This window comes from Lynx canadensis, chromosome E2 (assembly GCF_007474595.2).
Source record: "Lynx canadensis isolate LIC74 chromosome E2, mLynCan4.pri.v2, whole genome shotgun sequence".
Taxonomy (NCBI): domain Eukaryota; kingdom Metazoa; phylum Chordata; class Mammalia; order Carnivora; family Felidae; genus Lynx; species Lynx canadensis.
Genome location: NC_044317.1, coordinates 36,001,230 through 36,018,078, shown reverse-complemented (window position 1 = coordinate 36,018,078; position 16,849 = coordinate 36,001,230). Strand labels below are relative to the sequence as shown.

General features: G+C 37.7%; 1 protein-coding gene across 6 annotated transcripts in view; it reads left to right on the top strand.

Moving 5' to 3' along the window:
• The window catches only part of PHKB (phosphorylase kinase regulatory subunit beta), a 274,597-nt gene that overhangs the window by 102,745 nt on the left and 155,003 nt on the right, over nucleotides 1–16,849 (top strand). The window lies entirely within an intron of this gene.

Genomic DNA, 16,849 nt, shown 5'->3' with positions numbered 1-16,849 from the left:
CACGTATAAGTCAAGGAGAGAGGCCTTAGAAGAATCCAAACCAGCTGATACCCTGCTCTTGGTTTATGGCCTCCATAACTATGAGAGACTAAATTGTTTAAGCCTGCCAGTCTCTGACATGTTGCTGTCGAAGCCCTAGAAAACTAATACAGTTACTAAAACTAACTTAAGAAAGGGAAAAATAGAATAGACCTATTAGGGTGTTTCTTAACCTTTTTGTTGTTATTGCCCTCAATAGGGGGAAAAACTAAGTTTTCTCTAATGTAAAAATTAGGGAATGAGTTTTGTCAAGGTAGAGTTGAGCATTCCATGGCCACACCCTATTGTAATATCTAAGATTTTTTTGCTTCTGAGAACCAGTTTTCACCCTCTGAGGAATGCATGAAGTTGGTATAATTTTATAAAATTTGACAGAGGTAGTATGAAAAATAAAATTCTAGGCCAATCTTACTTTTTTCCCATTAAAAAAATGTTTTTAGGTCATTTAACCATTCAACAAATTGATTGAGTTGCTATCGTGTAGAAATTACTGTTTTAGACACTAGGGATACAGAACGATGAAGATAGACAAGGTCCCTGCCTTGCAGAAATTGAATTTTAGATGGGAAAGTTAGCAAAAGCTTACTAAAATAGATAAAAGATAAGATTCAATGTAGCAAATTCAAATGGCATGATCTGATAAAGAATGACAAATATACTACTTTTGATTGAGTGGGCAGGGAAGTTTTAAGATTCTAAGTTGCAAACCAACTCCAGCTGTCAGGGGGAGAGAGGAGAAAGAGGAAAGGTGGAGAAATGAGAATGTGAAATGAGTCATGGATAATGTATAATTTAAGTTACATTTGGCAATAAGGAATAGAAAACCCAACAAAGATGGTTTCAACAGGTACAAATTTTATTTCATGCACCAACCAACAGTTTTGGAGGTTGGAAGTCCTGGGCTTTAACAGTAGCTGATCAATGTCAATAAGGATATAGACCTACTTTTTCTCCTATTCTGCCATCTTTAGCATTTGGACATTTATCCAAATAATTGTACAAAAGGTGCTATTCTTCCAGGTATCATGTATACACTAGTAGATAAGAATTGGGAAAGAAGAATGGGCTTTAAAAAAAGTATCTAGACGCCTGACCCAGGGACTTTAGCTTAATCTTATTGGTCAGAACTTGGTCACAAGTTTTTTTGTTTGTTTTGGTCTTAAATTTTAAAAAAAAAAATTTTTTTGTTTAACGTCTATTTATTTTTGAGACAGAGAGAGACAGAGCATGAACAGGGGAGGGGCAGATAGAGAGGGAGACACAGAATCTGAAACAGGCTCCAGGCTCTGAGCTGTCAGCACAGAGCCCGACGTGGGGCTCGAACTCACGGACCGCGAGATCATGACCTGAGCCGAAGTCAGACGCTTAACGGACTGAGCCACCCAGGCGCCCCTGTTCTTAAATTTTTTAACTTTTTTTTTTTTTGAGAGAGAGAAAGAGAGAGCGAGAGACAGTGCAAGCACGGGAGCGACAGAAAGATAGGGAGACAGAATCCTAAGCAGGCTCCAGGCTGTGAGCTGTCAGCACAAAGCCTGATGGGGTCTCAAACCCACAAGCCATGAGATCATGACCTGAGCTGCAGTCATATGCTTAACCAACTGAGCCACCCAGGCACCTCTCCCCCCTTTTTAAGGGGTATTATTTATGTGTTTATTAAGTTTATTTATTTTGAGAGAGGGAGACAGAGCATGTGAGTGGGGGAGGGGCAGAAAGAGAATCCCAAGCAGGCCCTGTACTGCCAATGGAGACCCCAGTGCTGGGCTTGAACCCCGGAACCATGAGATCATTACCTGAACCAGAATCAAGAGCTGGCTGCTTAACCAGTGAACCACCCTGGTGCCCTGGTCATAGGTTTTTTTAAACTATGGAGGGCATTTTGACAACATCTAGTAAAGTTGAAAGTGCACTTAGCACTTCAACTTTCAGCGATTCAACTTTCAGATATGTACCTTAGGTCAGAACATTCCTACTAGGATACCACAAACAGGTTAAGATAGACCAAAGAACTGAGTCCTTCATCCTAAAGCTCTTTGTGTCACCTCCCAGGATAGTAACTTCTGGCTGCCAAGAGTCTTGTTCAGTTACTTCAGTGTGTTGTACAAATAACATTTCTATGTTGTCACAATGGTTAGGAAACTCTTTCCTAGAAGCATACTAAGATGTTCATTGCAATAATGTTACATAAAACATTTATTACAGTAGAATTCTAAATAATAAAAGTGAACAGGGAAATAGAAAATCACCTTTAGGCAAGAGCTACAGTAATAATTATTATATGGAAGATTTACTGATAAATGCTAAAATTATCGGGTGAAAACATGAAGAGAAACAATCTATATAGTCTTAAAGCATTTCCCTTAATATATTTATTAACTACAGAGGGAAAGATAGTAACATTATAGAGGAGAACCCCAGTAGGAACCACTATAACTAAGTGACCAGGGTTATCACCACCTGTAAGAAGACATTGTCACCATCCCCCTGCTATGATGAACTAAGAAAGTCACAACATTATTTCTATCACATTTTTGCCAAAAATGCATAACCTGTTGCCAAATGTACATAACCTCAGTCCAGTTTTAAGAAAATATCAGGTAAACTAAAATTGTGATAAAATAACTGGTTAATACTCTTGAAAACTGTCAAGGTCATAAAAAACCAGGAGTGAGGGTAAAATAAACTAAGACTCCCCTAATTACAAACTAAATACAACGAGGAAGTATGCTGGTTAGGATACTGGAACAGAATGACATGAGTAAAAACAGATGAAATTCTAATACATTCTTTAGTTAATAGTATTGTACTAATGTTAATTTCTTGATTCTGATCATTTAATCACAGATAATAAGATGTTAACATTAGAGAAAGCTAGATGAGGGATATATGGAAACTGAACTCTTTTTAACTTCTGTGTAAGTCTAAAATTAGTCCAAAATTTAAAAATTTGTTAACCTAAATATCCATATTTAGGCAGACAAATGAGTGAATTGTGGCATTGTCAAATGATTGGAATATTATATAGGTGTTAAAACCAATTAGATTCACATATATCAACATGGATGAATGTAAAAAATAACGTTAGTTAAAAAAAAGTCAAGCTGTAAAAGGATATATATATATAGCGTGATGCCATTTATACAAAATTTCAAGATGTAAAAACAACTGTTCTTGATATGTATGTGATAAAAGCTTGAAAACATTATGAAGAATTATTTACACCAATTTCAGGTTACTAGTTACTTCTGGGAGAAGTGGGAGGGACTTGGCTATAGAATAAGAGCTTCAACTGTTTCTGTTTCATGTGCTTAAAAGTAAGATCTAAAGCAGAGAAGGCAGCATGTTAACATTTGTTAAATTTATTTACTGATTCCATGGGTGTCTGTTATTTATTTTTTGTGCTTTTTATGCATGTGTGTAATGTTGTATAACTTAAAAAAATATAGTCCTTTAACTGAGTTCTTTGGAGGATCAAGACATTTCTGATAGGTAAATTATCCCCATGCAGTACCTTAAAGAGTGAACATTTTGAGAAATGAGAATTTGAATAGAAAAATCTATGCCCTAAAGTAAAATTTTTTTCATCTTCTGAACCTTAACTTTTTGGTTAAGTTTGCACACAGTATGTAGAGCCTAGGCAAATTAAAGAAAACTGTGTTATTTGTATATTAACATATTTAGGAGTCTCTTGAAAAAAGAAAATCTACTTCAGTTTTCAAGCTTCTCCTACCTAGTAGAAAGTTACTCTAATGGAAAATTCTAATACACTTGAATTTAGTCTCAAAACCTTTTGTCCCCCTGCTGTGAGAATATTGAGTTCTATTTACATGAACTGTGAATCATTTTTGTTGAGGATACTTAGCAACAGAAAGAATTAAGTATTAGAAAAAATGGGAAGAGAAAACAGGGCAAAGCAAGAATGGAGGCTTTTGCTTTGAAAGTACCATAAGAGGAAAAGAAAACCAGGTGGAACTCACTTTCACACACCAATTGCTGAGGAGGTTGCTGTGCAGGCACTTTGGTAGCATATGCTTTGGTAGGTAGGTATTGTGCCAGAACTAAAACCACTTTACCTTGGGTTTCAAGGATGGTATATGTGAAATAAATTAAGGCCACCTACATCATTTTCCTTCCCTAGCAACCACTGCCTGAAGGTAGGGGCTCAATCATTCCAAAGAGTATGTAAAATCATGAAAGCCTTAAACCTTTAGATGACTACAAGATACAGGATGGAAAACCCCTTTCAATATGCACTTGTATTTAGGCAAACTTAATTTACAAATAAATATCTTTTTGAAACTATGGAAAGGGGGCTTCTAACATATTTCTAGTAGGAAAGGAACAATAAATAGAAATCAGTTTCATAGTACTCATTATTGCTAACTTAGCATGTATAATAAATCATATAAACTTACATTTGGCATATGATCTAATTGTTTTATTTCAGTGAATATTTGTCAAAAGCCTCATTTTTAAGGATTTTTAATTAAGTTATTTGCAATATTAGTCCTCCTTATCTGATTTCTCCATAGTGTCTTAACTTTTTTATTCACAAATTATCCTCTTATAAATGTTTATATATTTATATACACATATATATATTACGTTTGATAATATATAGACATAGTTAAATTGTTCTTTGCCTTTGGAATTTATGGTAAGCTAATTAAAATTGAATTTGCTTATTAAATGTGAGGCCTTCTTAATCTCTAATTGTTATTGTTTTTTTATTACACATACCTTAATTTTATTAAGTCCATTAAGATTTTGTTTTTAAGCACAGTGTTATACCAATTCACCATCTCAAATTGTGATCATTTCATTGACATTTAACTGTTTTGAAATGATATCTGATATTTGAGTTATTTATAGGTAAGCTAAACATACCCAGAAAAAGCCACTGGAAACATTTGATTATGACTGTTACAGCTCTTTCAGATTAAAAATCTTTCTCTATAGTCTTTTTTCCAAAAGTGGCTTTCAAAGATACATCTTCAAAGTAAGGCAACACAAACTAGAAATTGGTATGAAGATGAAGCAAAGGGCTAACTAACAACATTGGGTACATAAACTGGGTTCAGAATTGAAGTTTGTACACAAAATACCCTGACCTTATAAATGGTTATGATCTTGATTTTCATATCCTAGTAATCCCTCCAAATGCCCAGTCCTTCTTATGAAAGCACAGCATTTTGTGCAGAAGACAACATACGTGTGTTTTCTGAGTTTGTTTGTTTGTTTGTTTATTTGTTTAAATATGAAATTTATTGTCAAATTGGTTTCCATACAACACCCAGTGCTCATCCCAAACGGTGCCCTCCTCAGTACCCATCTCCCACCGCCAATCAACCCTCAGTTTGTTCTCAGTTTCTGAGTTTAAAGAAGTTATACAGGTTCGGGGCGCCTGGGTGGCTCAGTCGGTTGAGCTTCTGACTTCGGCTCAGGTCATGATCTCACGGTTCATGAGTTTGAGCCCCGGGTCAGGCTTTGTGCTGACCACTTGGAGCCTGGAGCCTGCTTCGGATTCTGTGTCTCCCTCTCTCTCTGCCCCCCACTCACATTCTGTCTCTGTCTCTCTCAAAAATAAATAAACATTAAAAAAAAAAGTTATACAGGTCCTCAATTCCTTATATGAAGAAACATTTGGGACCAAATATGTTTTAGATATCAGAATTTGGGTTTTAAAAAAAGAAATACTGTTTAAATCAGGTACCTTAATCCTGGTTTGTCTCTCTCTGTGTATTTTTCCCTTTGCTCATTTGTTTCTTAAATTCCACATATGAATAAAAATATATGGCATATGTCTTTTTCTGAGTCTTAATTATAGAGAACAAACTGATGGTTACCAGAGGGGAGGTGCATAGGGGGATGGGTTAAATAGGTGATGGAGATTAAGGAGGGCATTTGTTGTGATGAGCAATGAGTGTTGTATGGAGGCGTTGAATCACTATATTGTACACCTGAAACTAATACTACATTTTATATCAACTGGAATTTAAATGAAAACTTAAAAAAAAAAGATACCTTATTTATGTAATGGCCCCAGCACAGTTTAGGGCAAAATCTCATCATCAGCACATTAATATTTTTGCATAAGACATACACATAATCACTTAAAGTGAGATGAATAAGGCAGATAACCTCATATCATTTCTGAATTTTGACAAATGAGTTAAACAAAAACAACTGGTTTCAGAGTTTGTGGGATTATTGTTTTGCAAATAAAGTGTGGTAGACCTGGATAGTAAGTAGTGGTTGGGGGAAGATCACATAAAACAAAGGAAAATTAATAACTCTGGTCTTGACTCTAAGTGCAATTTGATTGAAGAGAAAGAAGTCAAAGGCTTCACCAGGGAGAAAAGGTTTGAAATGGGACTGAAGAAAGATTCATAGAAAACTGTTTCACTTGGAAATGAGCAAAACCAAGCTCAACTGGAATCTAATGTTCCTGTCAGACAGTAGAGTATATATACAGAGGCACATGAGGATAGGGTGGGAAGATTATGGAAGGTTTGAATGTCAGACATGATTCACAAAATTCACAAGATTCACAAAATCTTTATGACCAAAGAACTGATGTGAAAAATATCAGGACTTGGTGTCAGAATGATATGGGTGATTAAGAAGACATAGTAGCAAAAATGTTTCTAGACCAAGAGTAGGAAAAATCACTTGTGTCATAGAGAAAAACAATTGAGAAGGGCTTACAAACTGTGGAACATAGTGTTTAATGGGAAATCCAAATGGAAATATTTGTATTTGGATATAGAAAGGAAGGTATGGGTTATAAGTATTCTGGGCTAGAATCCCAAAAATTACAGAATTGTAAGCATCATTGTAAACATACAATGTTTGTTAAGGTTTTGGCCCATTTAAAAAATTGAATTGTTTTTTTTTTAATTCTACTTTTTTAATTAATTAAGTTTAATTTAGGAGAGAGAGAGAGTGACCAAGGGGCAGAGGGGGAGAGAGAATGAGAATCTTAAGTAGACCTCACATTCCATGCAGAGCCCAATGCAGGGCTCAGTCCCATGATCCTGGGATCAATACCTGAGCCAAAATCAAGAGTGGGACCCTCAACTGACTGAGTCACCCAGGCGCCCCTGGATTGCTTGTTTTCTTATTATTGAGTTTTAAGTGTTCTTTATAGAATTCGGATTAGCAGTGCTCTATCAGATGCGTCTTTTGCAAATATTTTCTCCCAATCTGTGGCTTGTGTTCTCATTCTCTTGGTAGTGTCTTTAACAGAGCAGAAGTTGTAAATTGTATTCAAGTCCAGATTATCAATTATTTATTTCATGAATGATTTCTTTGGTGTTGTATCTAAAAAGGCGTCAATGGGGTGCCCGGGTGGCTCAGTCAGTTAAGCGACCCACTCGTTTTCCACTCAGATCATGATCTCACTGTTCAGGAATTCGAGCCCTGCATCAGGCTCCATGCTGACAATGTGGAGCCTGCTTGGGATCCTCTGTCTCCCTCTCTCTGCCCCTCCCCTGTTGTCTTTCTTTCAAAATAAATAAACATTAAAAATAAAAAATAAAAAGGCAGCACTATACCTAGGGTCATCTAGACTTTCTCCCATGTTGTTTTCTAGGAATTTTGTGGTTTAGCTTTTATATTTAGATTTATAATCCATTGTTAAGTTAATTTTTTTATTTTTTTTCAACGTTTATTTATTTTTGGGACAGAGAGAGACAGAGCATGAACGGGGGAGGGGCAGAGAGAGAGGGAGACACAGAATCAGAAACAGGCTCCAGGCTCTGAGCCATCAGCCCAGAGCCTGACGCGGGGCTCGAACTCACGGACCGCGAGATCGTGACCTGGTGAAGTCGGACGCTTAACCGACTGCGCCACCCAGGCGCCCCAAGTTAATTTTTTTAAAGGGTGTAAGGTCTAGCTCTAGATTATTATTTTTTTTTGTTCGTTTGTTTGTGGATGTCTACTTATTCCAGCACCATTATTTGAAGAGCCTATCTTTGTTCCATTATGTTGCCTTTGTTCCTTTCTTACAGATCAATTGACTGTATTTATGGGGGTCTGTTTTGGGGATACCTATTTTGTTTTATTGATTTATTTGTTTATTCTTTTGCCTATACCACACAATCTTGATCACCACAGCTTTATACAGCTTTTTTTTTTTACCATAGCTTTTGAAGTTGGGTAGTATGAGTTCTCCAATTTTGTTGTTGTTTTTCAACATAGAGTTGGCTATTTGGGCCTTTTGCTTCATTATAAAACTTAAGAATTCGTTAATGTCCATAAAATAACTTGCTGGGATTGGGATTGGGATTTATAGAGTCTATAGATTTAGGAAGAAGTGATATCTTCACAATATTGAGTCTTCCTGACCCAACATGGAACATCTCTATTTATTTAGTCAACTTTTATTTCATTCATCAGTTTGTAGTTTTCTTCATATAAATCTTGGTATAAATTTTGTTAGCTGTATGCCTAAGTATTTCATTTGTGGATGTGCTGTTTTTAATTTCAAATTCTATTTGTCTGTTGTTGGTATATAGGAGAGCAATTGACTTTTGTATATTACACTTACATCCTAAAACTTGTTATATTCACTTATTAGTTCCAGTTTCTTTGTTGATTCCTTTGGTTTTTCTAAATAGACAATTATGTCTCCTGTGGTGAAAAACAGTTACGTGCCTTCTTTCCCAATCCATGTACCTTTTATTTCCTTTTCTTGCCTTATTGCATTAAAAAGGACTTGAGGTACAATGTTGAAACAAGTGGTAAGAAGGGACATATTTGCCTTGCATCTGATTTTAGTGAGGATTAAGTTTCTCACCATTAAGTATGATTTTAGGTTTTTCACAGACAATCTTTGTCAAGCTGTGAAAGTTCTCCTCTATTCCTATTTTATTGAGATTTTTTGTGATGAATGATGTTGGATTTTCTCAAATGCTTTTCTGCATCTGATGATCAAATGATTTTTCACTTTTACAGTGTTAATGTAATGTCTATGTTAATTGGTTTTCTAATAGGGAACCAGCTTTCATGCCTAAGATAAATCCCAATTGGTTGTGTTGTGTAATACTTTTTATACTTTCTTGGAATCAATTTGCTAACATTTTGTTGAGGATTTTTGCATCTCTCTTCATAAGAGATACTGGTCTTTAGTTTTTTAATAACGTATTTGTCTTGTTTTTGGTATTAGGGTATTCCTCATATAATGAAGTAGGAAGTATTCCTTCTGTTCCTATCCTCTGAAAGAGATTGTGGAGAATTAATATAATTTATTCTTTAAATGTTTGATAGACGTCACTAGTAAACTGTTTAGATCTGATGCTTTCTGTCTTATAAACTCATTTATTATTGATTCAATTTCTTTTTTAATTTTTTAATATGAAATTTATTGCCAAATTGATTTCCATACAACACCCAGTGCTCATCCCAAAAGGTGCCCTCCTCAATACCCATCACCCACCCTTCCCTCCCTCCCACCCCCCATCAACCCTCAGTTTGTTCTCAGTTTTTAAGAGTCTCTTACGTTTTGGTTCCCTCCCTCTCAAAACTTTTTTTCTTTTTCCATCCCCTCCCCCATGGTCTTCTGGTAAGTGTCTTAGGATCCACATAAGAGTGAAAACATATGATATCTCTCTTTCTCTGTATGACTTATTTCACTTAGCATACCACTTTCCAGTTCCATCCACATTGCTACAAAAGGCCATATTTTATTCTTTCTCATTGCCACGTAGTATTCCATTGTGTATATAAACGACAATTTCTTTATCCATTCATCACTTGATGGACATTTAGCCTCTTTGCATAATTTGGCTATTGTTGAAAGTGCTGCTATAGGATACAAAATCAATGTACAGAAATCAGTTGCATTCTTATACACTAATCATGAAGCAACAAAAAGACAAATAAAGAAACTGATCCCATTCACAATTGCACCAAGAAGCATAAAATACCTAGGGATAAATCTATCCAAAGATGCATAAGATCTCTATGCTGAAAACTATAGAAAGCTTATGAAGGAAATTGAAGAAGGTATAAAGAAATGGAAAAACATTCCGTGCTCATGGATTGGAAGAATAAATATTGTCAAAATGTCAATACTACCCAAAGCTATCTACACATTCAATGCAATTCAAATCAAAATTGCACCAGCATTCTTCTCGAAACCAGAACAAGCAATCCTAAAATCCATATGGAACCACAAAAGGCCCCGAATAGCCAAAGTAATTTTGAAGAAGAAGACCAAAGCAGGCAGCATCACAATCCCAGACTTCAGCCTCTACTACAAAGCTGTCATCACGAAGACAGCATGGTATTGGCACAAAAACAGACACATAGACCAATGGAATAGAATAGAAACCCCAGAACTAGACCCACAAAAGTACGGCCAACTAATCTTTGACAAAACAGGAAAGAATATCCAATGGAAAGGAGACAGTCTCTTTAACAAATGGTGCTGGGAGAACTGGACAGCAACATGCAGAAGATTGAAACTATACCACTTTCTCACACCATTCACAAAAATAAACTCAAAATGGGTAAAGGACCTGAATGTGAGACAGGAAACCATCAAAACCCTAGAGGAGAAAGCAGGAAAAGACCTCTCTGACCTCAGCCGCAGCAATTTCTTACTTGACACATCCCCAAAGGCAAGGGAATTAAAAGCAAAAATGAACTACTGGGACCTCATGAAGATAAAAAGCTTCTGCACAGCAGAGGAAACCACCAACAAAACTAAAAGGCAACCAACGGAATGGGAAAAGATATTTACAAATGACATAACAGACAAAGGGCTAGTATCCAAAATCTATAAAGAGCACACCAAACTCCACACCCAAAAAACAAATAATCCAGTGAAGAAATGGGCAGAAAACATGAATAGACACTTCTCTAAAGAGACATCCGGATGGCCAACAGGCACATGAAAAGATGCTCAACGTCGCTCATCAGGGAAATACAAATCAAAACCTCACTCAGATATCACCTCACGCCATTCAGAGTGGCCAAAGTGAACAAATCAGGAGACTATAGATGCTGGAGAGGATGTGGAGAAACGGGAACCCTCTTGCACTGTTGGTGGGAATGCAACCTGGTGCAGCCACTCTGGAAAACAGTGTGGAGGTTCCTCAAAAAATCAAAAAGAGACCTAACCTATGACCCAGCAATAGCACTGCTAGGAATTTACCCAAGGGATACAGGAGTGCTGATGCATAGGGGCACTTGTACCCCAATGTTTATAGCAGCACTCTCAACAATAGCCAAATTATGGAAAGAGCCTAAATGTCCATCAACTGATGAGTGGATAAAGAAAGTGTGGTTTATATACACAATGGAGTACTATGTAGCAATGAGATAGAACGAAATATGGCCCTTTGTAGCAACATGGGTGGAACTGGAGAGTGTTATGCTAAGGGAAATAAGCCATACAGAGAAAGACAGATACCATATGGTTTCACTCTTAAGTGGATCCTGAGAAACTTAACAGAAACCCATGGGGGAGGGGAAGGAAAAAAAAAAGAGGTTAGAGTGGAAGAGAACCAAAGCATAAGAGACTCTTAAAAACTGAGAACAAACTGAGGGTTGATGGGGGTGGGAAGGAGGGGAGGGTGGGTGATGGGTATTGAGGAGGGCACCTTTTGGGATGAGCACTGGGGGTTCTATGGAAACCAATTTGACAATAAACTTCCTATATTGAAAAAAAAATAAATAAATGAACATTTTAAAAAAAAGAGAAAGTGCTGCTATAAACATTGGGGTACAAGTGCCCCTATGCATCAGCACTCCTGTATCCCTTGGGTAAATTCCTAGCAGTGCTATTGCTGGGTCATAGGGTAGATCTATTTTTAATTTTTTGAGGAACCTCCACACTGTTTCCAGAGTGGCTGCACCAGTTTGCATTCCCACCAACAGTGCAGGAGGGTTACCCTTTCTCCACATCCTCCCCAGCATCTCTAGTCTCCTGATTTGTTCATTTTAGCCACTCTGAATGGCGTGAGGTGGTATCTCAGTGTTGTTTTGATTTATATTTCCCTGATGAGCGACGTTGAGCATCTTTTCATGTGCCTGTTGGCCATCTGGGTTACTTCTTTAGAGAAGTGTCTATTCATGTCTTCTGCCCATTTCTTCACTGGATTATTTATTTTTTGGGAGTGGAGTTTGGTGAGCTCTTAATAGATTTTGGATACTAGCCCTTTGTCTGTTATGTCATTTGTAAATATCTTTTCCCATTCCGTTGGTTGCCTTTTAGTTTTGTTGGTGGTTTCCTCTGCTGTGCAGAAGCTTTTTATCTTCATGAGGTCCCAGTAGTTCATTTTTGCTTTTAATTCCCTTGCCTTTGGGGATGTGTCAAGTAAGAAATTGCTGCGGCTGAGGTCAGAGAGGTCTTTTCCTGCTTTCTCCTCTAGGGTTTTGATGGTTTCCTGTCTCACATTCAGGTCCTTTACCCATTTTGAGTTTATTTTTGTGAATGGTGTGAGAAAGTGGTATAGTTTCAATCTTCTGCATGTTGCTGTCCAGTTCTCCCAGCACCATTTGTTAAAGAGACTGTCTCCTTTCCATTGGATATTCTTTCCTGCTTTGTCAAAGATTAGTTGGCCGTACTTTTGTGGGTCTAGTTCTGGGGTTTCTATTCTATTCCATTGGTCTATGTGTCTGTTTTTGTGCCAATACCATGCTGTCTTCGTGATGACAGCTTTGTAGTAGAGGCTGAAGTCTGGGATTGTGATGCTGCCTGCTTTGGTCTTCTTCTTCAAAATTACTTTGGCTATTCGGGGCCTTTTGTGGTTCCATATGGATTTTAGGATTGCTTGTTCTGGTTTCGAGAAGAATGCTGGTGCAATTTTGATTTGAATTGCATTGAATGTGTAGATAGCTTTGGGTAGTATTGACATTTTAACAGTATTTATTCTTCCAATCCACGAGCACGGAATGTTTTTCCATTTCTTTATATCTTCTTCAATTTCCTTCATAATTTCCTTCAATTTCCTTCATAAGCTTTCTATAGTTTTCAGCATAGAGATCTTATGCATCTTTGGTTAGGTTTCTTCCTAGATATTTGATGCTTCCTGGTGCAATTGTGAATGGGATCAGTTTCTTTATTTGTCTTTCTGTTGTTTCATTATTAGTGTATAAGAATGCAATTGATTTCTCTACATTGATTTTGTATCCTGCGACTTTGCTGAATTCATGTATCAGTTCTAGTAGACTTTTGGTGGAGTCTGTCGGGTTTTCCATGCATATTATCATGTCATCTGCAAAAAGTGAAAGCTTGACTTCATCTTTGCCAATTTTGATGCCTTTGATTTCCTTTTGTTGTCTGCTGATGCTAGCTAGCACTTCCAACACTATGTTGAACCACAGGGGTGAAAGTGGATATCCCTATCGTGTTCCTGATCTCAGGGAAAAAGCTCTCAGTTTTTCCCCATTGAGGATGATATTAGCTGTGGGCCTTTTTGTAAATGGTTTTTATGATGTTTAAGTATGTTCCTTCTATCCCGACTTTCTTGAGGGTTTTTATTAAGAAGGATGCTGAATTTTGTCAAATGCTTTTTCTGCATCGATTGACAGGGTCATATGGTTGTTATCTTTTCTTTATTAATGTGATGTGTCACATTGATTTGCGAATGTTGAACCAGCCCTGTAGCCCAGGAATGAATCCCACTTGATCATGGTGAATAATTCTTTTTATATGCTGTTGAATTCGATTTGCTACTATCTTATTGAGAATTTTTGCGTCTATATTCGTCAGGGACATTGGCCTGTAGTTCTCTTTTTTTGCTGGGTCTCTGTCTGGTGTAGGAATCAAAGTAATGCTGGCTTCATAGAATGAGTCTGGAAGTTTTCCTTTCCTTCCTATTTTTTGGAACAGCTTGAGAAGGATAGGTATTATCTCTGCTTTAAATGTCTGGTAGAATTCCCCTGGGAAGCCATCTGGTCCTGGACTCTTATTTGTTGGGAGATTTTTGATAACTGATTTAATTTCTTTGCTGGTTTTGGGTGTGTTCAAGGTTTCTATTTCTTCCTGTTTGAGTTTTGGAAGTGCGTGGGTGCTTAGGAATTTGTCCATTTCTCCCAGGTTGTCCAGTTTATTGGTATATAATTTTTTATAGTATTCCCTGATAATTGCTTGTATTTCTGAGGGCTTGGTTGTAATAATTCCATTTTCATTCATGATATTATCTATCTGGGTCATCTCCCTTTTCTTTTTGAGAAGCCTGGCTAGAGGTTTATCAATTTTGTTTATTTTTTCAAAAAGCCAACTCTTGGTTTCCTTGATCTGCTCTACAGTTTTTTTAGATTCTATATTGTTTAATTCTGCTCTGATCTTTATTATTTCTCTTCTTCTGCTGTGTTTGGGGTGTCTTTGTTGTTTGCTTCTATTTCCTTTAGGTGTGCTGTTAGATTTTGTATTTGGGATTTTTCTTGTGTCTTGAGATAGCCCTGGACTGCAATGTATTTTCCTGTCAGGGCTGCCTTCATTACATCCCAAAGGTTTTGGACTGTTGTATTTTCATTTTCATTTGTTTCCATATATTTTTAAATTTCTTCTCTAATTGCCTGGTTGACCCGTTCATTCTTTAGTAGGGTGTTCTTTAACCTCCATGCTTTTGGAGGTTTTCCAGACTTTTTCCTGTGGTTGATTTCAAGCTTCCTAGCATTGTGGTCTGAAAGTGTGCATGGTAGTTTCTCAATTCTTGTACACTTATGAAGGGCTGTTTTGTGACCAAGTATGTGATCTATCTTGGAGAATGTTTAATGTGCACTCAAGAAGAAAGTATATTCTGTTGCTTTGGCATACAGAGTTCTAAATATATCTGTCAAGTCCATCTGATCCAATGTATCAATCAGGGCCCTTGTTTCTTTATTGATCCTGTGTCTAGATGGTCTATCCATTGTTGTAAGTGCCGTATTAAAGTCCCCTGCAATTCCCACATTCTTATCAATAAGGTTGCTTATGTTTGTGATTAATTGTTTTATATATTTGGGGGCTCCCGTATTTGGCGCATAGACATTTATGATTGTTAGCTCTTCCTGATGGATAGACCCTCTAATTATTATATAATGCTCTTCTTCATCTCTTGTTACAGCTTTTAATGTAAAGTCTAGTTTGTCTGATATAAGTATGGCTACTCCAGCTTTCTTTTGACTTCCAGTAGCATGATAGATGGTTCTCCATCCCTTCACTTTCAATCTAAAGGTGTCCTCAGGTCTAAAAGGAGTCTCTTGTAGACAGTAAATAGGTGGGTCTTGTTTTTTTATGCATCGTGATACCCTATGTCTTTTTGTTGGAGCATTTAGTCCATTTACGTTCAGTGTTATGGAAAGATACAGGTTTAGAGTCATTGTGATGTCTGTAGGTTTCATGCTTGTAGTGATGTCTCTGGTCCTTTGTGGTCCTTGCAACATTTCACTCACAGAATCCCCCTTAGGATCTCTTGTAAGGCTGGTTTCGTGGTGATGAATTCCTTCATTTTTTGTTTGTTTGGGAAGACCTTTATCTCTCCTTCTATTCTGAATGACAGACTTGCTGGATAAAGGATTCTCGGGTGCATATTTTTTCTGTTCATCACATTGAAGATTTCCTGCCATTCCTTTCTGGCCTGCCAAGTTTCAGTCGATAGGTCTGCTACTGCCCTTTTGTATCTACCTTAGTATGTTAGGGCCTGTTTATCCCTAGCTGCTTTCAGAATTCTCTTTATCCTTGTTTTTTTGTCAGTTTCACTGTGATATGTCCTGCAGAAGATTGATTCAAGTTACACTGAAGGGAGTTCTCTGTGCCTCTTGGATTTCAATGCCTGTTTCTTTCCCCAGATCAGGGAAGGTCTCAGCTATGATTTGTTCAAGTACACCTTCAGCCCATTTCTCTCTGTCTTCTTCTTGTGGAATTCCTATGATACAGATATTGTTCCTTTTGATTGCATCACTTAGTTCTCTAATTCTCCCCTCATACCTCTGGATTTTTTTTATCTCTTTTTCTCAGCTTCCTCTATTTCTGTAATTTTATCTTCTAATTCACCTATTCTCTCCTCTGCCTCTTCAATCCATTCTATGGCCGCCTCCATTTTATTTTGCACCTCATTTATAGCATTTTTTAATTCCTCATGACTATTTTTTAGTCCCTTGATCTCTGTAGCAGTAGATTCTCTGCTGTCCTCTATGCTTTTTTCAACCCCAGTGATTAATTTTATGACTATTATTCTAAATTCTTTTTCCGTTTTATTGCTTAAATCGGTTTGATCAATTTGTTAGCTGTCGCTACTTCTGGAGTTTCTTTTGAGGAGAATTCTTCCGTTTCGTTATTTTGCCTAGGCCCTGCGGTAGCTCCAAACTGCAGGGCACTTCCCTTGTGGTGTCTGGAAAAACTTGTGTTGGTGGGCGGGGCCACACTCAGACTAGATATCTGCCCCTAGCCCACCACTGGGCCACAGTCAGACTGGTGTGTACCTTATCTTCCCCTCTCCCAGGGGTAGGGCTCACTTTGGAGTGGTGTGGCCCCTGTCTGGGCTGCTTGCACACTGCCAGGCTTGTGGTGCTCCTTCAATGGGATATGACCAAGGACGTATTAGCAGGGGTGGATCTGCAAGGTGCACAGGGGCAGGAGGGGCAGGCTCAGCTTGCTTTGCCTTCATTGGTCCGCTGCAGGAGGGGCCCTGCTGCACCAGGAGGGAGGCAGACCCATGGGAGGGATGGATTCACAGAAGCACAGCGTTGGGTATTTGTGCGGTGCAAGGAAATTCAGTGATGGGAACTGGTTCCCTTTGGAATTTTGGCTGTGGGATGGGAGAGGGAATTGGTGCTTGCCAGTGCCTTTGTCCCCCTCTGGGCTCTGTCCTTCCAG